The following is a 25,864-nucleotide window of genomic DNA, read 5'->3' as shown; positions in this document are numbered from 1 at the left end:
CATTTTTCTACAATACTACCCCATAGGATTATCATCAACATTCATGCTTCCAACACAAACTATACCAACATTTGTTGTTTTTTCCTTGCATTTACAGAGATTTGAGCATTTTTGTATAGATGTGTATGAATTGGGTTGCATGATCTAATTTCATGGCTATGTAGATTGTTGTCTTAGCTTTCTTTTTCATATCTAATTTAGGTTTCAAGTTGCAAAGTTTTAAAATTATTTTGTTTTCTTGAGTGACTAGTCTATAATCACCATTTATAGAGTTGCTAGAATAAAAATAGCCCTAACCTTATTATCTATAGTTGAAAATGTATTAAAACTTATGGAATGATAAGTTAGGACTTTTAAATGGTTTTTCTCCTTTCCTTTTTTTTTGCAACTAATCTCCTAGTTGGGAGTGATTCCCTAGGATGACTGCTTGGAGTAGATGAACTAGGACATCAAGAAGATGTCTTTGAAGAGCACACCCATGATCAGATATGATTTATTTGATGGCATGGATGGAAGTCCTTAGATGTCCCCTTGAAGAAACAAGAAATTTTAGGGGTTGGTAGGAATTTTGAAGACTTCTAAGAATATTTTTGTTGAAATATGTCCAGAGCCCTAAAAGATATCGTAAAAACTAGAAAATGAGAGAAATTAGGGTTGTGCATGATTTGGAGATCTAAAAATTGGAATTCTTGAAGTGATACATTATAGATTTAAGAATCATATGGTCTTTCATATGGTTGTGTGGGAGAATTTGGAGTAATTGACCAAGATAGTGCAAATAGACCTAATGCAATTAGGCCTAGTTAGCCCCACTTGAGGGTAGTGATAGCTAAGTGTTAGTTAACCTAACTAGAAGTGTTGGGAAGGTTTTGAAAGGATGTGGAAGTTAACTTTAACATTAGAAAGGGCCTAAGAAGAGCATAGGAAGGCCCCTAAGTAATGGTTTGGAGTTCTAGTGGAAAGAATAAGGTAACTTAGGGCTAGTAGGAATAGTTCCTAAACAAGGAGGTTTGGTTATCGCATCAACCCAGCTATACCTAGGAGGCAAGTTGAAGATAGGGTCTCAGAGACCAAGGTTGGTGGAAAGAAGATAGGAAGGAATCATTGGATGGTTTCAAAGAGTTAAAAACCTAATTAGGGGAAGATAAAGTCTAGAACCATAGGCTCTCTACATTAGACTAGTATCAAAGCCTAAACTATTAGGATTTCCTACAAGTTTCCTCACTCAAAACAACACCGATCACATCATCATATTAAGGGTACTAGATCTAGGAACATAATTACTCACAACCATTACCAAGCCATTCTAGCATTCAGGCAAAGAACACAAAATCAAGAGAGCCCTAATTTCTTCATCAAAATTGATACCCATAGAAGATAAATTTCTAGTAATAGTATTAAATTCATTTAAATGATCCACAACAAATCCACCTTCTGCCATTTTCATATTAAATAAATACTTCATGAGAAATGTCTTGTTTGAAGTAGAGGGCTTTTCATATAGTTTCACTAGGGTTTGCATCAACTCTTATGTTGTCTTCACTTTTGTAATATTAAATGCCACCAATGGTGCCAGGCATAATCGAATGCTTCCAAGTGCTTTCTTTCTAAAAGATCCTTGTCATCATTTCACATAGATTATTGATTCTTGATTTTTCCTTCCAACGGCTTCCATAAATCCTTCTAATAAAGATAGTCTTCCATTTGCATCTTTCATAACTAAAAGTTCTCCCTATTAAACCTATCAACCCTCAACTTACCCTCATCTACCATCGCTTCCACTCAACCATGAGACTCCCACTCAACTATGAGACTTTGCTACAGAGGATAACTATAAAAAATAACCTCACTCTAATACAACTTGATTGCATTCCAATGTTCAATTCTTGGATGACTCATATACCTACTAACAACTCCCACTACATGTGTAATAGCTAGCCTTGTACATACCATAGCATACATCAAGCTTCCTACAGCTAAAGCATAGGGTACCTTAGACATATTATCCTCTTCTTCTTGTGTCTTGGGACACATCTCCTTACTCAACCTCAAATGACTAGGTAAAGGTGTGCTGATAGCTTTAGCATTCTCCATAGAGAAATGTTTCAACACCTTCTCAACATAATCATCCTAAGATAGTGTCAATTTCCTATTCTTCCTATCTCTGCAAATCTTCATACCAAAGATTCATTTTTCTGCCCCCAAATCCTTCATAGAAAATGTACTAACTAGTGTTTTAGCCCCTTAATGTGATCCATGTTAGACCCAACTACAACCATATCATCAACATATAAACATAAAATAATATAGTTTTCATCATCCAACCTCTTAAAGTAAACACAATGATGTGAATGACACCTATTGTGTCCATGCTCATGCATAAAACTATCAATTTTCAAATACCATTGTCGAGGTTCTTGCTTCAAGCCATATAAACTTTTCTTCAATTTGCACACTAAATTCTCCTTATCTTTGACCTCAAATCTCTGTGGCTAAGCCATAAATATCTCTTCATCCAAATCACTGTGAAGGAAGGTTGTTTTAACATCAAGTTTCTCTACGTGAAAATCTTCAGTAGCCACAATACTTAAAATAGTACGAATAGAAGTCATTTTAACAACAAGAGAAAATATCTCATCAAAATAAATTCCTCTTTTCTGTGCAAATCCTTTTACAACTAACCTGGTTTTAAATCTTTTCTTACCTCCTTCCTCTTCTTTCAATTTATAAACCCACTAATTCTATAAAGCCTTTTAACTTGCAAGAAACTTGCATAAATCTCATGTCTTATTCTTTAGTAAAGAGTCCATTTCATCTTTCATTGCAGACTCCCATTGAATCTTAGTATGCACCTACACAGCTTCATCATAACATTCAAGTTCACCAACATCATTAAGTAAAGTAGAATACAAAGAGGGAGAAAATCTTTTTGGAGGTCTAATGTGTCTTGTTGACCATCTAACATTCATTGTTGTGTGTAGCATTTATTGTTACAATTTTTGTATATCATGAGGAATGGCTAGAACATCATCTTTTGGAGTATCATCCAGCACTACGTAATCATCTTCTTTCTTCTCATGATGTTGAAATAGATCTTTGTAAAACACTTTCTCATTGAATATGACATCCCTGCTTCTTACAATTTTATGATTTTCGAAATCCCAAAGCCTATAACCAAATTCATTAATACCATATCCAACAAATACATATTTCTTTGACTTAGCTTCTAGCTTTGTTCTATTTTCAGAATCTATGTGACCAAAAGCTTCACAACCGAAGGTTTTGAGAAAAGAATAACTCACCTTCTTACCAGTCCATGCTTCCTCTAGAATATTAAAACCCAAAGGAGTAGAGGGACCTCTATTAATCAAATATATAGTAGTATTGATAGCCTTCTCCCACATTAATAAGGGAAATCTAGCATGCAACCTCATGCTCCTTACATGCTCCATTATAGTCCTATTCATGTGTTCAACCACTCCATTTTCCTATGGAGTCCTTGGAATTATTTTCTATCTACAAATACCATTAATGGAGCAATAATCTTCAAATTTATGATTTCAATACTCACCACCATTATCAAATTTGAGACATTTTAATTTCTTACCAGTCTCATTTTCAACCAAGTATTTCCATTTCTTAAAAGTTTGAAATACATCAGATTTCTATCTAAGGAAATAAACTCATACTTTTCTAGTTGTATCATCGATGAATGTAACATAGTAATGAGAGCCACCAAGGGAAGATACTTGAGCTGGTCACCATACATCACTATGCACAAGATATAATTTCTCATTTTTATTTTCCTTCCCAATCTTTACAAAATTCACTCTCTTTTGTTTTCCATACACACAACTTTCACAAAAATCTATATTAACACATTTTAGACCTGGTGTTAGGATTAAAACATAAATAGAATAACAATTACATGAAAATATAACCAATATCATAAAGTAATAGATCACATAGAAAATAATAATAAAGTCTAGGGTGGTTTTATCTAGTGGGAGCCTCATGGAGTAGCGGCATAGCTACAGGATCAGTCTCCAAGTGGGAGATTGTTAGTTTGTGGTGACTGATCAGGAAAGTACTATACATATAATAAACAAATTGGGCCCTATTTTATCAAAATTTTGGGTCGACATGTAATTATTAATTATAACCCTAAAGTAGTAAAAATACTTGTATAAAAGGGCTTAGGGTTAGGGATTGTTTCATAAGGTGATGTGAAAATTGGTTCTTACAGTGGTATTGAGCTATAAGGGATTACAGATTGTAATCAGATTGTAATCATTGTAACATAAAATATTGGACTTTCTATTTGGTGGACATCACCCAGGGTTTGGGTGAACCACATTAAATCTTGGTGTCTTGTGTTCTTTTCTGTGCAATCTATTATTTTTTGATATTGGTTATATTTGCAGGTAATTGCTATTTCTTTCCATGGTTTTATCCTAACATGAACTACAATAATTATAGTGTATGTATGAAGAGGAGGATAACCAAGACAATGATAGCATGTCACCCAAGGAAATGAGCAAGGGTTCCATAATGGACTTGGTCCAAGACTTGTTGGCAAAGTCCAATTTGACAAAATCAAAGAAGAAGAGGAGAGTCACTAAATGGGGTGATGGGAGTAAGGAAGAAGATGAAAGCCAAACATGGGATACATTTGATAAAGGCAAGGGAGTGGAGATGGAAATGGAATAAAAAGTGTACTTAGATGCCTTTAAATCTATCAACATAGATAGTATGGAAAGTGTACTTAGATGCCTTTAAATCTATTGACATAGATAGTATGGAACACATTCCTTACTATAGTGGAAATTTGAATGGAGAGGAGTTGCTAGATTGGCTAGAGGCCATAGATAATCAGTTTGATTATAAAAAAGTGCAAAAGGAGAAGAGAGTCAATTATGACACAATTAGGCTCAAGTGATCAATATTAGTTTTGTAGAATATGATACAATATGATAGGGCAATAGCTAGGAAGAAGAAGATAGTTTCTTGGGATAGGATGAAAATTAGGTTGAGGGCACACTTCCTACCCACTAATTATGAGATACAAACTGTGGAATTCAACAAGTAAAGGAGACAAGAGGAGGAAATAGAGAGAGTAGCAAGGTATCACAATGGGTTGAGGCAAGGAATCCAAGATGAGATCAGTATGATGGCCCCTAATAGTATGGACAAATGCTTTTAGCTAGCCTTGAGAGCAAAAGATAATAATAGGAGAAGACATTAGTCTCAACAAAGAGGAAGAGGCAATAGGGGATTCAAAGGTAGAGGTAGCTTTGGAAGAGGACAACGCACAAGTAGGCTAGAGGAAACTCAAGCTATAGATAATAATGGATGCAATCACAATAGAGGTACATTTCAGAGGGGAGGATATAGAGGAAGAGGACCTCATAGATTTAGGTTTTAGTCACAAGGAAGGGGTAATATAGTCTTCACTGATAAGTGATACAACTGCAATTAAGTGGGTTATACCATGGGTAGGTATCCTAAAAGAGGCTCCACCTCATCCATGGGAGAAAGAAGAACTCAGCTAGTGCAAGAAGAGGACACACAAAGTGTCACTTCACCAATCTCCAAGGTAGGGCTAGAATTGGATAGATAAAATCTTATGCTAAGAAGGACATTATTGAAGGTTCCTAGCATTGTAGATTCACCTCAAAGGAAGATCTTGTTTAAAACTACTTGTAGGTCACATGGGAAGATCTACAAGGTGTAGTAGATTCTAGTTCCACTGAGAACATAGTGTTAATAGAGATGGTGGATAAACTAAAACTTAGAAGGATACCTCACACCACACCATACAAGGTGTCATGGTTAAGCAAGGGATAGTAGATAGTGGTGGATGGACAAACTTTGGTGGAGTTTGAAATAGGAAAATATAAAGACAAATTTTTATGTAACATAATTCCTATGGATGTCTATAACTTCCTATTAAGATGTCCATGGAAATATTATGTGAAGGTCATTCATGATGTAGAAGAGAATAGTTATGTAATCACCATGAAAGAGAAAAAGTTTTAGATGGATCCTATGGTAGAACCTAATAAAGAGAAGTATGTGGGGTCTAGTGTGATGCTTTTGAGTGGAAAGGAGTTCCTTAAGGTCATAAAGAATGAAAAGGGAGTTTTTTGTGCAGTGATGGTAAAGCAAAGAGAAGATTCTAAGGATAAGGTCGATATGCCTCAAGAAGTGCAACAATTGTTGGAGAAGTATCATGAGATAGTAGATAATAGACTACCAAATTATTTACCACCTATAAGGAAAGTGAGTCATCAAATAGACCTAATACTAGGAGCTAAACTACCCAACAAGGTAGCATATAAAATAACTCCAAGTTAGTATGTAGAAATTGCTAAAATTTTATAGTCTCATATTTCTCTAATCTTGCACATGTAGCAACTTCACACATCATTTATCATGGTAGTATCAAAGATAATGCACCCATTGAGCCACCTTTCATTCCAATCTCAAGAATATCACAAAATTTGTGTGGAGGAAAAGAGTCACTCCTCACCAATTGAATCTTTCTAACCTCTACTCCTTGACTCTTTCCTGTGAATCATGAAGCTATCATTTTTCTTTCTTTGTTAGGGTTAGTAAACTTTCTTCCTCTTGATCACTTGGAAAAACTTAGATCTTCACTTGATCAATCTTCTTCTCTCATATTTTCTCTTAAATTTATTTAGGATCTCTTTTTTTATCAAATCACTCCATTCTCTTGAATTCTATATGTAAGGTGTGAAATAATGTCTTCACATTTTGATATATACTCCCTTTTTCTCAATTTAGGGTCTTCATTAATGTTGTGTACTCAGGTAGGTGGAAGCCAACTATCTTAGTTGAGATTGTGCCTTTGAACTAGGTCTTGACTATATGGCTTGGTCTCTCCCATCTAACTCAGCCTATTCACTAGATTCTTTAGAAATACTTAGTCCATATTTCCATGCTCAGTCAATATAGACAATTTACTGATATTTAGTAGTGTCTGTATAAATGATTATTTTGCACTACTCCTTTCATAGATCTATTCTTATGCATCTTTACTTATCCAAATATGAACTTTAGCACATTTTATGTTAAGAACTAATGTAAGATTTATCATTAGATATATAGTTCCATAAATACTTTTCTCACTTAGTTTGAGATAATATGATCGCCTTCTCCATTGGACTGGATGATCTCAACTCCATTTGTTCTGCAGCTTCCATCTTCTATCTCTTTCTTTCATGTTTTATTCATCTCCTTCCTTGTTTGATCAATGTTCACTTTACCTTTACCCTTGATTTTATTTTGATTTGTTGTTGGTACTTGAGTTCTGTAGTATTTGCTTGAATGTCCAAACTTGTGACATTTGGAACATACATTGTTTGGTGCATAGTTATTTCTTTGGTTAGTCTAATAGATTTTTTTGTGATCTGCATTTATATGCTCTATGTCCATACTTTTGACAATTGTAACAATAGCCTTCAAATCTAGGTTTAGTAGATACATTCTTCATTCTTGACCTAAACTCATGTATTTGATGTCCTTGCTTCTTGCAGTAAAAACAATAACTAGTAAACTTAGGTTTAGGTTTTTACATACCTTTTTCTATTTGGTGGAAAATTGTAGTATAACAATGTTTGCCACAATGATAGCATATGGGTTTTCCTTTTTTCTTTACATTTCTCAGTTCTTTATTCCTTGATGATTCTCCTTGCTTGGTAGATGAAAATCCTGATCGAGTAGTGCTACTAGATGACCTTATTATTTCTTTAAAGTATTTCATTGCTTCATTTAGCTTATTGAATCTTTCTACGAGTTCTTTTTAATTTTTTAGTTCATTCTTCACTAAGTCCTTTTATTGTCTTAAATTTTCTATTTCCACATCCTTTCTATTCAACTCTTTATTTGCAAGCATTAGTTTATTCATCATGTCGAGTTGAGTGTTTGTGAGCTTTTGTACATCATAGTGAGGAGGTACCTCGACCTTGGATCATTATGATAAGGTTCATTACATTGTAATATCTAAACCATTTAGAGTTTTGTGAAACTCTCTTAGGAAATGGTTTAATGGTTTAGCATTGTAATGGTTTTGTAACTCCCTACCAAGGGACCCAAAGGAATTAACCTAAAGTTTTTCTAAGTTTTCCAAACAAAAATTTTTTTTAACAAGAAAGATAAACCATTCATATCAAACACATAGTAGCGGAAGTAATAACATACAATCAACTATAAGCATACATAACATACATAACAGGTTACATTCCTTAAGGATCCCAAGACGTTGAGTCACATTTAATCTAATTAATACTAAGTCTAAAAACTACCACAACCAAATGAAAGAATAATGAAAAGTCCAAAGTCCATAATATACATTTTTTTCTAAATGCATCTTGGCAATTAAATTTGGAATACTCAATCATCCACTATACATGTCACAGGGTATGAAAAGCTTAACAAATTAAATATATGTAAAAATAAAGATACATCATCCTCATCAAATTCATGATACAAGTGCTATAAAGTAAATGAAACTATTAACATGCATGATACATCCATCCATCAATAAAGATATAACAACCATCGTAAAAGATATACATACATCATAAAACACAACTAATCTAAGTGTGTGGTTCCTCTCAACCATTAATAGCATCACTAGACCATCATGGGCCCTAGCCATCCCTCCACGTGTAACATCCCAAGCCACCGAAGAGATCATCGGTATTATAGTAAATAGGGATGTCACTCCTAAACATACTACAACATATGCATAAAGAAATCTAACATACTACAACATATGCATAAAGAAATCTAACATGCAAGAATAAAGCATAAGATGATCCTACAAAGCAGATAACATTATCTATCACATGCTAATAATCAATATAAAGAAACATGTCAGTAATTATATCCATCACAAGATATAACATCCATCATAATGATCTAAGAACATAATGAAGGTAAATGCCAACAAAGATAGCGCTGGAGGAGATAGTCTCAAGTCTCAAACAGGATATCTAATCATATAACACAAATACTCTTTTAAATCTAGGAATCTTAAAAGTATACTAACTCAAGGTTCCAACATAAAAGGGTTGACACCTATAGCTAGAGGCACAACAAAGACATGTAGGAAACCTATAATGTAAGTGGGAAAGTGTCATCACACAGATCACACTAGAATTACCCTTGTAGTCTCTCAATAGACCCTAGCCCCCTAGTGATCCCTATGTGGCCACTAGTATCCTCTCGTACTGACGAGGCATACTATGGAATGCAAGGTCACAACCAAGCATTCTCTCTACTCCCATCCTAGTCTATACTAGCACTCGAGGCATGGGTGAGAACATACAATTATCTTATTAGGTTCATTTTAATCCCCATTTAGTGTAAATGTTTTCACTTATTAAATAACTTACAATGAGTTACCCTGGCAGCCACTTAGGGCCCTGGCCCCCATTGCAAGCCACTTCCTGACACTACAAGTAGATAACCTACCCTAGGCTCATGAAATCACAAAACACAAAATCACCTCAATCCTATACAAGTGATTGGAAAGCATCATAAAGATAATCAAAATAGTCACATCAATTCTCCATGAGCAACTGAAAAGCATCCAATGATAATCGTAATATCCATTGGTTCTCAACGAGCAACCAAAAAGTATCTCAAAGTAATACTGATCAAAGACTCCAAAATGGTCAAGTCAAAGCATGTCACAACATGACATCATCAAGATCAAAACAAACACTTCAGTCCCATCAAGGCGATTGGAAAATAATCCAAGTATAACTTATCGATGACTCAAAAATGGTTAAGTCAAGTGTATCATACACATACACCTCAACTTCATACAAGAAGACTAATAAGCATCAACGATCAGTAAATACAAAATCCTCATAGAGCATACCATCACATTACCATGGTTGGGTCTTTAAAAGAATCAAGACCAAATAACATCAACATGCCATCACATCTCATAACCCCCAAGCCTCTAGTAACAACCTATAACTGGTCAACAATCTAGTCAACCCCAAAAAACAAAAACACAAACAATATGCATACATTAGTGTAAGTTTCATGTTTGGGCTTAGCCTTGAATACACAGTGTCAATTTACAATAAAGTTTCAATTTTCTCTTCAATTTGAGTTTCTAAATTTAAAGAGGTACATCTTACTCGATATAGTTTAACCCATTCGATTCCTCAAATAGAATACTAAATTACCCCACTCAATTTCCCAAGATAATCAAAATGAAAATACACATTTCAATTTTTTGTTTCAAGTATATTTCAAGTGTATAAGATTCTTCATTTAATCTCCAAGTCAACCCATTTATCTCTTCGAATAAAACATAGATTTATCCCTCCATTATTTTAAAACAATTTTCTAAAATAATCAAAAGATACTTATTTAAATCATTGAACTAGTTCCCATTTACTTTTAGATAAAATCATTCACATTATTTCACTAAAAATCAATGTTACTAATAATTCCAGGAAGCATCTCCCATTATTCAAATTATTAGAATAATACTTATCAACCTTCAAATAATTAGTTTACAATTTCCTTAAAACACTTCAAGAACAATCATTTATTTAAAATAATCTTCATTGATTTTAAGTAAAATCAATCTCATTAATAATTCAATTATTTAATTCCACTAAACACTTATTAATATCTCTTTTCATTTAATTTGCCCTCATTTAAAAATCTATTTACTAAAATTAACTAATAATTAATTACACTTTTTCTACTATTAACTAATCTTAATTTAATTTAATTTAATTAGATTAGTTAATAAATCATATAAAACTAATGCATAATAATAAGATTCTACTTTTATTCGAACCCAAACCTGAATCAATTTTCAGATCTTGATTCTACTAAGGGAAGATTGCAATAATATTTTTTAATTCCCAGACTGGATGAAACAATATGCATGCTCGAATTTCAAATTACAAAATTGAAGATTCATTCATAAAGAATTATTCAGACACACATAATAGACATGATGAAGATAGGAAGGGAAAGAGCATAATAAAAATATGTGAAATAATCACAAGTGCCTACCTGGACACTGATGCTAATTCACTATGCCTCAAAAAATTGTAGAGAAGCTCCTCCTCTCAGAACCTTCTCCTTTCCAAAAATTTCTTCCTTCTCCAACATTTGCAATTCTTCCAAGAACTGAAACCCGCCCAAGCAACTAGGAGTGCTTGTAGAAGCATATGAGGATGTCCATACACGCTAGGAGAGCCTGTATATAAAGGCCTCTAAGATGCATCTAGAATGTGTCTAGAAAGAACTAAGAGATAAGCATGACAACTAAGCACATATCTTCCACGATAAGAAGATAATTATGATGAGTTGTCTAGAATGTTGTAGACACCATGTGCTCAAATAATGTGCTAACTCCCAAGTGTAGACAATACGTGCATAATTAGAGTGCAAACTCCTGTGTTGTCAACATGACAACTCAGAAGAGTTCACATACTCCTATGTGAATAAATATTAAAATAATGCACATTAATTTATTTAATATTCACTTGACTCTTTTTAATTTATTAATTTTAAATCTCATGCACTCACTTTATTAAATCCACTTCTTTTATCTTAATATATTTTAATCACATGCACGCATCATGCAATCTAGAATCTTTTTAATAAATTAATTTTTTTCTCACTTCTAAATTTATTTTTGAAACTTAAATAATAATATTATTTAGCATTTATTTAAAAATGAACTCTAAATATATTATTATTAAATTAAATAAATATTATCACATTCCAAATCTAAACTTATAACTTTTATCTTCAAATTTAATTCTTTTTATTTAATTAATTTTCCACTTAATTAAATAAAATAAAATATTAAAATATCATAATAATTTTCCATTAAATTAAATCATTAATTAAATCTTTTAATTAGACTTAATTAATAATGAATTCACCAAAGACTCATAAAGTAAAATACAAAAACCCATCATAGCAAAACACATACAAAATCAAACCAAGGGTTAATATCATGAATTACGTCATCCGACGCATTTGGAGGGTACTCAACTTAGATACTTGTCCTAATTTTCAATTAGGACAAATGGCTAAAGGGTTGGGATTTGGACTTGAGAATTTATCTCCCCTCTCTTACCATTGAGATAATGCGATAGGGTACGCTCATCCTGGCAATTTAGGCAAGCCGATACCTGGTACCTACAACCTACATAAAATCCATGCATGTACATACAAAATATATTCTAAGATAAATAGGAAATGGCAAGAAGTGGTGCATCGTGTAGATCCTGACTAGCAGGTGACTATGACTCCCTTCCTTAACCACATCAGAAATGTCATACATAAAGAAAACAAACACGCACACCATACACATGCAAGTATGGGGTAAGCATCCATAAGAAAACACATATGATAATAAATCATCTAACTGTTCATCACCAATACCTGAAAACATTGAATACTCATCATGCATACATGAAATATAGAGTACAAAATAATCTCATCATATAATAAACTGAATCTGAAACAATATCAGATAATCTCCAAATAATGTCACTAAAAATCATAAAACTAGTCCTAAAAGAGTTTGACAATGATAGAAAAATGTAACATAGGGGTAGGCACTACAAGTTTAAGGATTGCATTATGTATTTAAAATAGGTTATGTTAAAAAGTTGAGTAGAGGGATAGTTATAGCAACTACCCTAGAATCTCTTTAAAAAGAGATAATAATATAACCAATAGGAGATAGAATGCATAGAGGGAAGTAATGAAAGAGTCATTCTTTTCTTGGTGTACGAGAAAGTAGTGAAGGGTCAACTCTCTCACCTTTAGCCAAAGAGCTATGCATGTTAAGTAGATATTTTGATTTGAATATTATGATTAATGAAATTAGTGTTTTTATTTCATAATTATCTATCTATCTCTATGTGAGTGTTTGATGTTATGATATTATTGTTGAGGGGATTCTGTCTTTATATCAACCCCAATTGGAATGATGGAGTAGTGATCATGTTTGGGAACAAGAGATTATTTTTGGAAATAGAGAGAGGGTCAATTCTAGGTATGGAGAGATCTTGATAATGGAAAGAGAGAAATTGGGTTCTAAGTTGGAGAGAAGGTAAGTGTGGAGGAAGCTAGTTGAAACAAATTGGTAGCTATGGAAGGAGCTCAATATATGAATAGTAGTTTTAGAGGCACAGTGGAATGATCAAGCCCAATTATAGAGATATAGTACAAGATTTATGGAGTGAAGAGGAGAAACACAAGTAAGAGTAGATTGGTAATGGATAGGAAGAGATGACATGCAACAAAACAAGAATCAAGTGTTAAAATGGAGGCAGCCCAATTGCTATCAAGGAAAGGGTGGTGGCATGGCTCAAGTTTAAGGAGAGGAACCCAATATGCAGCAAGCATGTAAAAGAAGAGGTAGAGAGCTTGGTTTCATGGGCATTAAACCTAAACATGGCAAGCAAGATTTCAAGATCCAAAAAGGATTACTTGTTCATGTTGAGTTGTTATGGTAGTAAGTAATGAAAATGCTATTGAGGATCATTCATAAAATGTAAATAAGGTGGTGAATGACTGTTCGAGTCAAAACTAATTGTAGGGTGGTGAGTATAACCATAGTCCATGAAGAAGCTATGAGGCATGTAATAACTAGTGAAGGAATAAATAGAAGTTAAGATATGAAGATTTTAGAATGTCAATGATGTGTTAAGGTATAGTCTAATGCATGAAAGGAATTTGGAGAATCTCTACCAATGTCACAATTTGGTCTCAAATGGACAAAGGTGGTGAAATAGGAAATGATGATCATCTATTGAGGCATAGAATTATAGAATCTTTAATGAGATCAATTGATGAAGGTGAAGTTTGACAAAGTGGTATCAAAGCTTAGAAGATTCTAAGAATATAGGTAAAGCCTACACCAAGCTATATGGTGGGTTCTTAGTGTGAAGTTTGTGGTTGCAAATTGGTGTTAGTTCATTCAGTTGCAATAGATAGACATGAAGATCTACTAAAGGCCATAGGATATGGTCATGTGTGTTTTCAATAGTCTTGAGGAGAGAAGCATGAAGGGACTCCCAAGTGAGGGACAAAAGTTGTGTCATAGCATGGATGAGAAAATTATGTAATGGCAGAAGCACCATTGAAGGCAACCATCATAAACTCCATTTGTAGGAGTCATTTGAAAGAAATAGAGGAAATAGTAGAGGCGTTGATCTAGTGTCAAAGATAATAAGTTGAAATAATTTCTTTCCATCTTCTCACAATCACATTTACATGGGACATGGAAATCTTTTAAGTCCAAGAGTATAGTGCAGAGGCACTTCGACCTTAGATCATTATGACAAGGTTCATTACATTGTAATATCTAAACCATTTAGATTTTTGTGAAACCCTCTTAGGAAATGGTTTAATGGTTTATAATTGTAATCATTTAAAGATTGCATATGTATTTAAAATGGGTTATGTTAAAAAGTTTGGTAGAGGGCTAGTTATAACTAGAATCTATTTAAAAAGAGATAAGAATGTAACTGATAGGAGATAGAAAGGATATAGGGAAACTATGAAAGAGTCTTTTTTTTTCTTGGTGTACAAGAAATTTGGGAAGGATTGGCTCTCTGGTCTTTCACTAGAAAGCCATGCATGTTACATAGATATTTTGAGTTGAATATTATGATTAATGAAATTATTGTTTTGATTTCATAATTATATTTCTATCTCTATGTGAGTGTTCTATGTTGTAGTATTATTGTTGAGCATATCCTTTCTTTATATCAACCCCAATTGGGATGATGGAGTAGTGATCATGTTTGGGTTTGTGAGATTCCTTTGTACACCCCATGTCTATCAATTTTTTTCATAGTGATTTGTAAAGGGGAAAGAATTAGTTAAGGAAACTTATAGTATACAAAGGAACCCATTCTAGTTTTAACCTAATAATGGGAAGAGGAGACTATTTTCTAAAATAGAAAGAGGCTCGGGTCTAGATGTAGAGAGAGCCCAATAATGGAAAGAGAGTAGTTAGGCTCTAAGTTGGAGAGAAACTGATTTTAGAGGAAGCTGATTGAAAGAAATTGAATGTAGTTGTGGAATCAACTTGATACATGAATAGTAGTTTTAGATGCATAGTGGAATGATCAAGCTCGATTAAAGAGATATAGTATGAGATTTATGGAGTAAAGAGGAGAGGGATGAGGAAGAGTAGAGAAGTAATGGATAGGAAGAGACCCTATGCAACAAAATTAGAATAGAGTGTCGAAATAGAGGGAGCTTGATTACTATCAAGGCAAGGGAGGTGGCATGGCTTAGGTTTGAGGAGAGGAACCTAATATGCAGCAAGCCTATAAAAGAAGAGAGAGAGAGAGAGAGAGAGAGAGAGAGAGAGAGAGAGAGAGAGAGAGAGAGAGAGAGAGAGAGAGAGAGCTTGGTTTGATGGACATGAAACCCAAACATGGAAAGGAAGAGTTTGAGACCCAAAATGGAGTAGTTTTTGACACCTATTTATTATGGTACTAAGTGATGCAAATGATATTAAGGATCATTCATAAAATTTAAACAAGGTGATGAACGACATTTTGAGTCGGAATCAACTGTAGGGTGGTGAATATAACCAATGTCTGTGAAGAAGTCATGAGGCATGTAATAACCAATGAAGGAAGAAATAGAAGTGAAGATATGCAGATTGTGGAATACCAATGTTGTGTTAGGGTATAGCCTAATACATGAAAGGATTTTGGAGAATCTCTACCAATGGTGTAATTCAATCTAGAATGGGAAAAGATGGTGAAATATGAAATTATGATCATCTAATGAGGCATGGAATTGTAGAATCTCTTATTAGATCAATTGATGAGGGTGAAGTTTGAAAAAGTGGTGATTTTCTTTGCACCACATCAGATATCCTTTCTTTAAGTCTAGTTTCCATTAGCCTTTTCTCTTCCTTAGTGATAGCCTTTCCTTCCTCATATTTCTTCTTGCACTCAGTTACTTCACATGTCCTTACTAGTTGAATTTCATGTTCACTTTTTAGTCATCTGGCATCTTCATTCAAGATTTTGTTATTTTCTAGTAGATCTATAGATGCTGTGACATTTGAATTTACTATTTCAAATAGGCCTTCTATTTCAACTTCTTCATAAGAAAATTATTTATCCTGAATAGCTAATTTCTTTCTCCTTTTTAGGGATTTCTTCAGATATTATCTTGTTGTCACAAATTTATGTAGTATGAGTTGGATGTCAATCACTTGCTTGTCAATAAATTTATCCAATTTATAAGCCTCCATCTCCAAGATCTTGACTCCATATTGTTAAACTTATCCAAGAGAACTTGGCTCTAATACCAATTGTTGGAAGTCTTAATTGGAAACCAAGATACTCAGAGGGGGGGTGAATTAGGATCTATAACACTTTAACCATTTCAACAATTCTATAATGCATTCACCATATTTACCATCTCATATCCAATAGCTTATGCATGCATAACTTATATAATCAAATTATAATAACATATAGACCTAATCTATCAATCATATGAATGAAAAGTAATAACATGAAACAAAGATTTTGGTTACCCAAAAATACTTTAATATGAAGGTAAAAATGGGGTGGGGATGACACCCATGAATCCTCACTACAGTTGGAATAAATTTAACTTGTTAAGGTTACAATGTTTGACCATATCCAATGATCTACCTTGTGACAGGTTTACCTTGTTAAAATCTTTTGAGACTATTAGATCTCACCCTATTAGAGGGCCTCACACTTTCAAGGAAGTAAGGAATCTATTAGGATATTTACAAAGATCTATTAAGATCACTCTATTAAGAGATTTACCCTAACTCAATTTGTTAAAAATAATTCACTACTTGATCCTCAGTCTACTCTAATAAGAGAATGTTGGATCTCCTCTTTCCAATCTATTCTAATCTCTACTCTAACATAGTTCTTTTATCCTTCACCACTTGACTAGGTTGCTTTCTCTATTCTAGAATAATAGAACTCTTTTCCTCTTCTGCAATGTTCACAAATTCACACTTAAATAGCATGAATAGCTTGGTCTCTTCTTTGTATCATCATACTCTTCACCATTACAAAACTAGGTCAAGTTTTTCCCTATTTAAAGACTTCATAAAGAGCTTTCTAGATACTTCCTTATTTCACCTCTCTGTCTAATTCATTCATCTAAGAACATGGGGATGTGTGATCCACATCATAAAACATAGAAAAATCTCTATAACAAAATCTACAAGTATTAAATAGCTTTCCCATGTCATCCTGAAAAGTTTTATGTTAAAGTTTGAATCATTCCTAACTTGAATGTAAATTTGTGTTGCTTGGCACTTACTATTTTTGATACTTGGCACTCATTGTATGTATTATTGATACTCGTTCTTTATTGAGATTGGCACCTTCTATGTAACTCAGCTTCAATGTGCTCAAACTACTTGGTTTACATTAGACTTGGCTTACATTGAGAATACTTGATGACCATAGACTTACTTGGCTCCTATAGATCTCAATGATGTAGTGTCTGCCCCTAGTTCACATTTTGCTTTCATTGCCAAACTCTTTTAGACCAGTTTTATGATTGATGTTTAGTAGCATTACTTTTAGATTTTCAAATATTGTTTCAAATTTAGTTGATTATATGATGAGATTACTTAGTACTCTAAATTTCATGTATGCATGATGATTATTTAGTAATTTTAGTCATTGATGATGTTTAAGTTAGATGGATTATTATATGTGTTTCTTATGGATACTTACCCCATACTGCATGTGTATAGCGTGCATGTCTATTTTCTTTTTGTATGGCATTTATGATGTGGTTAAGGAAGGGAGTCGTAGTCACCTGCTAGTCGAGATCAACACGATGCAGCACTTCCTTCCATTGCCTATTTAGCTTAGTATATATTGTGTTTGTACATGCATGGATTTTATGCAGGTTGCGGGTGTCGGGTATTGACTTCCCTGAATTGCCAGGATGAGCATACCCTATCGCATAATCTCAATGGTAAGAGAGCAGAGATAAATTCTCAAGTCCAAATCCTAAACTCTTAAGCCATTTGTCCTGACTGATAATTAGGAAAAGTATTTGAGTTGAGTACCCTTCGAATGTGTTGAATGACATTAATTCATGATTATAACCCTTTAGTTTGATTTTGTATGTGTTCTTCTATGATGGGTTTTCGTATGTCATTTTATGAGTCCTTGATGATTTTCTATTAATTAAGTCTAATTAAAAGATTAAATTGATTATTTAATTTAATGGAGAATTATTATGATATTTTAATATTTAATTATATTTAATTAATTGAGAAATTAATTGAGTAAAAGGAATTAAATTTGAAGATAAAAGTTATAGAATAAATTTAGAATGTGATAATATTTATTTAATTTAATAGTAATATATTTAGAGTTAATTTTTAAATAAATGCTATTATTTAAGTTAATAAATATTTATCAAATTAAACGTTCAAAAATAAATTTAAAAAATGTGAAAAGATATTAAATTATTAAAAAGTTTTAAGTTTGCATGATTTATACATCAGATTAAAATAGAAGAAATTAATTAAAAAGATAAAAACAAGTATATTTAATAAAGATATTTTTAATCACACTAAGTGTGCATGAGATTCAAGTTAATAAATTAATTAGAGCGAAGTCAAGTGAAAATTTAAATTAAGTAATTTATTAATGCAATAAACATGCATGAAAAAGAATAATGCAAGGTAAAGTAAGATTAATAAAAGTTAATTTTGAGTTAAGGGTTGTGAGCAAGGAGTTCTCCTAGGTGAACGTACAATCAGTGCCCCGATTTAAGGAGAGAACTCTTTATCACAATAGAGGGGTTCATTTTTGGGGAGGGATTTTTGGATGCAAATTTTGGGGGTTAATTGGGAAGAAAATTTTGGAAGGAAATTTCTAAGAAAGTTTCAAAGAGAAGTTTTGGCTAGAAGCAAATTCTCTCACAATTTTTGGGTGGTTACGCATTAGCATTAGGCTAAGATAGGGTCTTGTGTTTTGACCACTAAATGATTTATGTAATTCAATATGTTATGTCTACTTCGTGATTGTAAGAAAATTGTTTTCTCAATCTTGTTGCATGAATCTTACCACCCTTCGTTATGAATCTTTTTCTATTTGATTTCATCTATAAATCTAGATTGAAAAACACTATTTAGGAAACCTCGTTCAACAATTGAAAGAAATTAAATCAAATTGGGTATTGGGTTTGAATTAAAAAGTAATTGAGAAATTTAAATTTGGAAAGGGTTTGATTTTGGAAATGAAATTCCTAGATTCAAAATTCGAATAGTTCAACTTATATATATATATATATATATATATATATATATATATATATATATATATATATATATATATATATATATATATATATATATATATATATATATATATATATATATTTTTTTTTTTTTTTTTTTTTTTTTTTTTTGAGTAAGTTTTATTAAATTTTTAATAAAATTTAAATTTATTTCTGTATTTAAAAAAAATGTTAAACTTTAATATATTAATTTTTAATATATTGAAAATATATATATATAAGTTTTGGTGGGCGGGGCCACCAACCCCCCTACCCACCATGCTACGCGTGACAGCGACTGCGCATAGCAGCGTTGTTGTACGTAGCAGCAATACACTATTTGCGACAACAAGGCTGCTATGATAGCCAAGTTGCCCACGACAGTCGTTGTTTCTTTTATAAGACCAGTGGGCCTTTAAACAATACACTATTTTTAAAAATGTTTTTTTATATATATTTAATTAAATTTTTATTAATTGTTAAAATGTTAATTATTAATAATTTTAAATTATTAAAAATTATTAACAATTATAATAATAAGTTTGTAATATTATTGATAATTATTATTTTATTAATAATATTTATTAGTAAGATTTTAATAATAAGTTTTATTTATTCATTAAAATAATAATGCATTGAAATATAGATAATTTTTAATTAATAAAATTAATGTTAATTTTCTTAATTATTAATTGATTGATAATAATTGAGATATTAATATAGTGATGTAATTATTAATTAACTTAATTAATTGTAATTATTAATTAATTTAAGTAATTAATTAATTTAATTAATTATTAATTAATTATTACTTAATTATTAATTAAATTAATTAATAACTAATTAATTTAATTAATTATTAATTAATTATATTAATTTGTAATTAATTTTTAATTAATTATTAATTAATTTAATTAGTTATTAATTAATTTAATTAATTATAAATTAATTAAGTTTAATTGATAATCGAAGTTAATGGAATTTTAATTATCAATAATACTAATATTAATAAATTGTAAATTATTTAAAAATCGATATGTACTACTTAATAAGTTAAATAGATCATTTCTTTTGGAATATTTTAGAAAATTGGCTTAAAACCTAATATAGGGGTGATTGCATAATTATTTAAATGAAAGAATAGGTTAATGGTAGGGGTAAACAATGGATTGTATCTACCTGAAACATACAATAAACTGGAAACCGGAACCTTACATTTAATTCAGCTATATGTTTTCAAATCAAATCAAATTGTGAGATTGTGATATTTTCTATGTATTGTTTATGTTTTGGGGTTTGAGGTTGTCTTAGTATTTACTAGTCTTAGGTTGTTACCAAAGGCTTGGGGGTTATGTGATTGTGATGTCATGTTGATTTGATCCCGATCTTTTCATCCCAACCATGGTAATGTGATTAAGTATGCTCCATGATATGTTGTATTTACTATTGTTATTGCTTTCTAGTCTTCTTGTGTGAAGCTAAGGTGTATGATTATGAGATACCTAACTTAACTATCTTTGAGTCATCGATCAGTTATATTTGATTTTCTTTCTAGTCACCTTGATGGGACTAAAGTGTTTTCTTTTTCTTGATGATGTCATGTTGTGACATGTTTGACTTGACCATTTTGGAGTCTTCGATTAGTATTATTTTGGAATACTTTTCGATTGCTCATTGAGAACCGATGGATATTGTGACTTATCATTAGATGCTTCCTATTGCTCACGGAGAACTAGTGTGCTTATTATGATTATCTTTATGATGCTTTCTAGTGGCTTGTATAGGATTGAGGTGATTTTTATATGATTATTGATTTGTGCCTTTATGAGCCTAGGGTAGGATATCTACTTGTAGTGTTAGAAAGTGGCTTACAATGGGGGTCGGGGCCCTAAGTAGCTGCCACGGTAACTCATTGTAAGTTGTTTAAATAAGTGAAAACATTACACTAAATGAGAGTAAAATGAACCTAATAAGATAATTGTATGTACTTTCCCATGCCTCGAGTGCTATTATAGACCAAGATGGGAGTAGAGAGGATGCTTGGTTGTGACCTTGCATTCCATAGTATGCCTTGTTAGTATGAGAGGATACTAGTGGTAGCATGGGGATCAATAGGGACCCTAGAGTCCTAAGCTAACTGCCAGGGTAACTTCTATGTGATTCATGCGATGACACTTGCCCACTTACAGAGTAGGTTTCCTATGTGTTTTGTGTGCCTCTAGAATTTAGATGTTGATTTGTCTTAAAACCTTTGAGTTAGTATACTTTTAAGATTTCCTAGACTTAGAGAGTACTTGAGTTATGTGATTTGATATTTTGTTTGGGACTTGAGACTATCTCCTCAGCACGGTGGGAGTGGGTCATTTAGGTTTCATGCGGTTGAATCGTAGTGCTTATTGAGATCCATCCATAGTCACCATGGCTGGAGCTTCTTGAGATGCTTGTTTATCAAGTTTAGATGATGTTTTTACTGATGCATTTCCTTATATTGATGATTAGCATGTTATATTTCCTTATGTTTATGTTGTAGTTTGTTTAGGATTGACATCCCTAATTACTATAGTACTGAGGATCTATTCGGTGGCTTAGGATGTTACACATGGGGGATGGCTAGGGCCCACGATGGTCTATTGATGCTATTGATGGTTGGGAGGAACCGCACACTTAATTAGTTATGTTCTATGATGGATACTTGTATTTCATGATGGATGTTATATCTTTTATGATGATGGATGTATCATTTATGGTGGATGGTTTCATTTATTTTTTATGTACTTTGTTTCATGGATTCAAGGAGGAGGATGTATCTTTATTTGTACATATGTATATTCTTTTATCCTTTCATACCATGTGACATGTACAGTGGATGATTGAGCATTCTGAATTAATTTTTTAAGAGGCATTTAGAACAAATGTATATTATGTACTTTGTGTAGACACCTAAATTTTATTACATCACTTTGGTAATCCTATTTAGTTATCTCTAAAGGCATCATTAATTAAATTCCTATTTAATTAATCCTTTGCCATCCCCTAGTTGATTAATCCTATTAAATCATCTATAGTCCTAATTGATAAATCAAATAACTTATCATTTATCAATTAAATCCTATTCTTCTATCTAAGTCCAAAATCTCCATTTATTAAATAAATCTATTTGATAAATAAAACCCCCAAATCTAATAACCCCTAACCTATTCCTAAATCCTCTATTTAGCCTAATCCACCCCATTCACCCATACTAACTAAGCTTAGTCACTAACTCACTCACCCTCATGAATGCCTTCCACTTGCCCATCTCTAACATCCCTAATCTAATCCTAAATCACCTCTAATCCCCCTCCTAACCTTTTCACATTCCCTAAGCAAGCTTAAGACTTTCCTAAGCTAAGCAAAATCAACAATCTCCAAAATATCCCAACCACCCAACCATGAATGCTCTTACAAAGCCATAAAGACTCTTACAAGCTCATTCATTGCTCTTACAAGACATTTATGAAGGGTCTTTATGAAGATATTATCCCTTTAGCCTCCTTTGTTGACTCATCCTTGCCCTTTTCTCCATCCACTCACCCTGTGACATGTGTCACTCTCTAGTTGGTGCTAAACAAGCACAATTCATGTGCTCCCCTTTGAGTGCATCCTAGCCCTCCTTAAGCTTTCATCTCTCCTTGCATCTTAGCCCTCCATCCCTCAAGCCCTTAGCCTATAAATTGAATCCCCTTCCAATTCATTTCATCACAACCTTTGAGCTAAAGTTATAATGCTAGTTTGAGAAACAAAGCCTTTAAACCATACCCTTATAATGCCAAATTGAGAGCTCACAAAGCTACCAATTTTTCATTACCCATCTCCACCGTTGAAGCAAATTTGAAGCTTGAGCATACATCCCAAATTCTATCAAATAGGCTCATCCCTAAATCAAGTTATCATCCTCATTGGGATAGCCATTTCATGGCTCATATTCTCATTTGAGGGTTTCACTTTGTCTATCTCATATGTTATGGTTCTTATGCTAGTTAATGTTTTTGTTTTTGAATAGATTAGTATTACTTGCTAACATATTTCTCATATACACTTTGGACTTTCTATTATTCTTTCATATGGATGTGGTAATGGTTAGACTTAGTATTAGATTAGATTTAAATGTAATTCAATGTCATGGGATCCTTAAGAAATGTAACCTATTATGTATGCTTTAGTTGATTGTATCTTATTGCTTCCGCTACTAGGTGTTTGATGTGGATGTTATTCTTTCTTACTTTAAAAAAAAAATATTGGCAAACTTAGTAAAAATTTGGGTCATTTCTTTTGGGTCCCTTGGTAGGACATTACATCTAGTATCAGAGCCTGATTTTCTATGTTGGGAGCTCTGGGTACATTGGAATGCCACTAGTGCTAACTAGTTGAAAAAAAATGAAACTTTAAACCGTTATGTGTATCTCTTTCAAACTGAAACTTGAACTAGTGGAATTGAAACAAAACTAAAACTTTTAGTTGTATATTTTTCATACTTCAACACTTAAATTGCAAAACTGAAACTATACATAAACCTTAATGTAGGCAAACTAAAAATTGAAACTTATTCTGTTTGCAAAACATCTGTCTTTTATCTATGCTTTATAGTAGTATGATTTATGGTTGTTATAGTATCTTGTATCTTATTGTAGGATGGTATCTAGGATGAGATCTTCAGTTAGAGGTCATAGCCTAGGCCATGGTAGAGGCCATGGATGAGGTAGAAACATCAGTGTACATGAGTCTATCCACAAAGACGTTAATTAGGAAGGGAATAGGGAAGAGCATGTTAGTGAGCATCAGGAAGAGAGCCATAGAGAGAAGCATGCTAACTCTAAGGAATTGGATCTAAGGCAAATGATGTGAACCATTATTGATCGCCTACCTCCTATTCATGATCAAGATAGGGCACATTAGGCAGGACATGAGCATAGACCCAGGTCTAGGAGTCCTCGGAGGGACCATCATAGATCCATAGTATCTGCTTAGATGATAATTTTTAATTAATAAAATTAATGTTAATTTTATTAATTATTAATTGATTAATAATCATTGAGATATTAAAATAGTAATGCATTTCCTTATATTGATGATTAGCATGTTCGATATCCTTATGATTATGTTGTGGTATGTTTAGGAGTGATGTCCCTAATTACTATAGTACCTGTAGACACCTAAATTTGATTACACCGCTTTGATAATCCTATTTAGCCATCTCAAAAGGCATTATTAATTAAATTCTTATTTAATTAATCATTTGCCATCCCCTAGCTGATTAATTTAATTAATCATCTATAGTCTTAATTGATAAATCAAATAACCTATTATTTATCAATTAAATCTTATTCTTCTATCTAAATCCAAAATCCCCATTTATTAAATAAACCTATTTGATAAATAAAACCCTCAAATCTAATAACCCTTAACTTATTCCTAAACCCTCTTTTTAGTCTAATCCACCCCATCCACCCATACTAACTAAGCTAAGTCACTAACTCACCCACTCTCATGAATGCCATCCACTTGCAAATCTCTAACATCCCTAATCTAATCCTAAACCCAAGCCTAATCCACCCCCTAATGTTGTCACATTCCCTAAGCAAGCTTAAGACTTTTCTAAGCCAAGGAAAGTCAATAATCTCAACTCCCTCCAAAATATCTCAACCACCCAACAATGAATGCTCTTACAAAAGCCATAAAGACTCTTACAAGCTCTTACAAGCCATAATGAAGGGTCTTTATGAAGATATTATCTTTTGAGCCTCCTTTGTTGACTCATCCTTCCCCTTTCCTCCATCCACTCACCTTGTGACATGTGTCACTCCCTTATTGGTGCTAAACAAGCACAATCCATGTGCTCCCTTTTGAGTGCATCCTAGCCCTCCTTAAGCTTTCATCTTTCCTTCCATATTAGCCCTCCTTCTCTCAAGCCCTTAGCTTATAAATTGAATCCCCTCCCAAGCCATTTCATCACAATCTTGGAGCTAAAGTTATAATGCCCTTTTGAGAGCCAAAAGTCATCAACCATACCCTTATGATGCCAAATTGAGAGCTCACAAAGCTACCAATTTGTCATTTTTCATCTCCATTGAAGCCAGTTTTTGGGAACCTTGAGCATACATCCCAATCTTTAGACCCATCTACCAAGCAAGGAGCTAAATCCCATTGGGAGAGTCCATTCATTTGGCTCACATTTCCAATTGGGGTTTCCTCTTTAGTCTCTCATTTATGTTATTGTTTTATATGCTAGTTAATGCTTTTGTTTTTTAATAGATTAGTATTACTTGCTAACATATTTCTCATATACATTTTGGCACGCCCGGTGGGACCCCACTATGGGTCATTTAATCCTCTATTTTCATCTATATTTTTTTTTTTGCTAATAATCTAATGTTTCTTGTCATTTGAGTGAGTTGTAGGGTTTAATCTTGTTCTTGCAGGTTAAAGGAAGCATTAGGGAGAAAAAATGAAGCTTCAAAAATCAAATTCC

The sequence above is a fragment of the Cupressus sempervirens genome, chromosome 10 (assembly GCF_028749045.1).
Source record: "Cupressus sempervirens isolate cs-2001-9-10 chromosome 10, ASM2874904v1, whole genome shotgun sequence".
In the NCBI taxonomy this organism is placed as follows: Eukaryota; Viridiplantae; Streptophyta; class Pinopsida; order Cupressales; family Cupressaceae; genus Cupressus; species Cupressus sempervirens.
Note: the sequence above shows the minus strand (reverse complement) of the source record.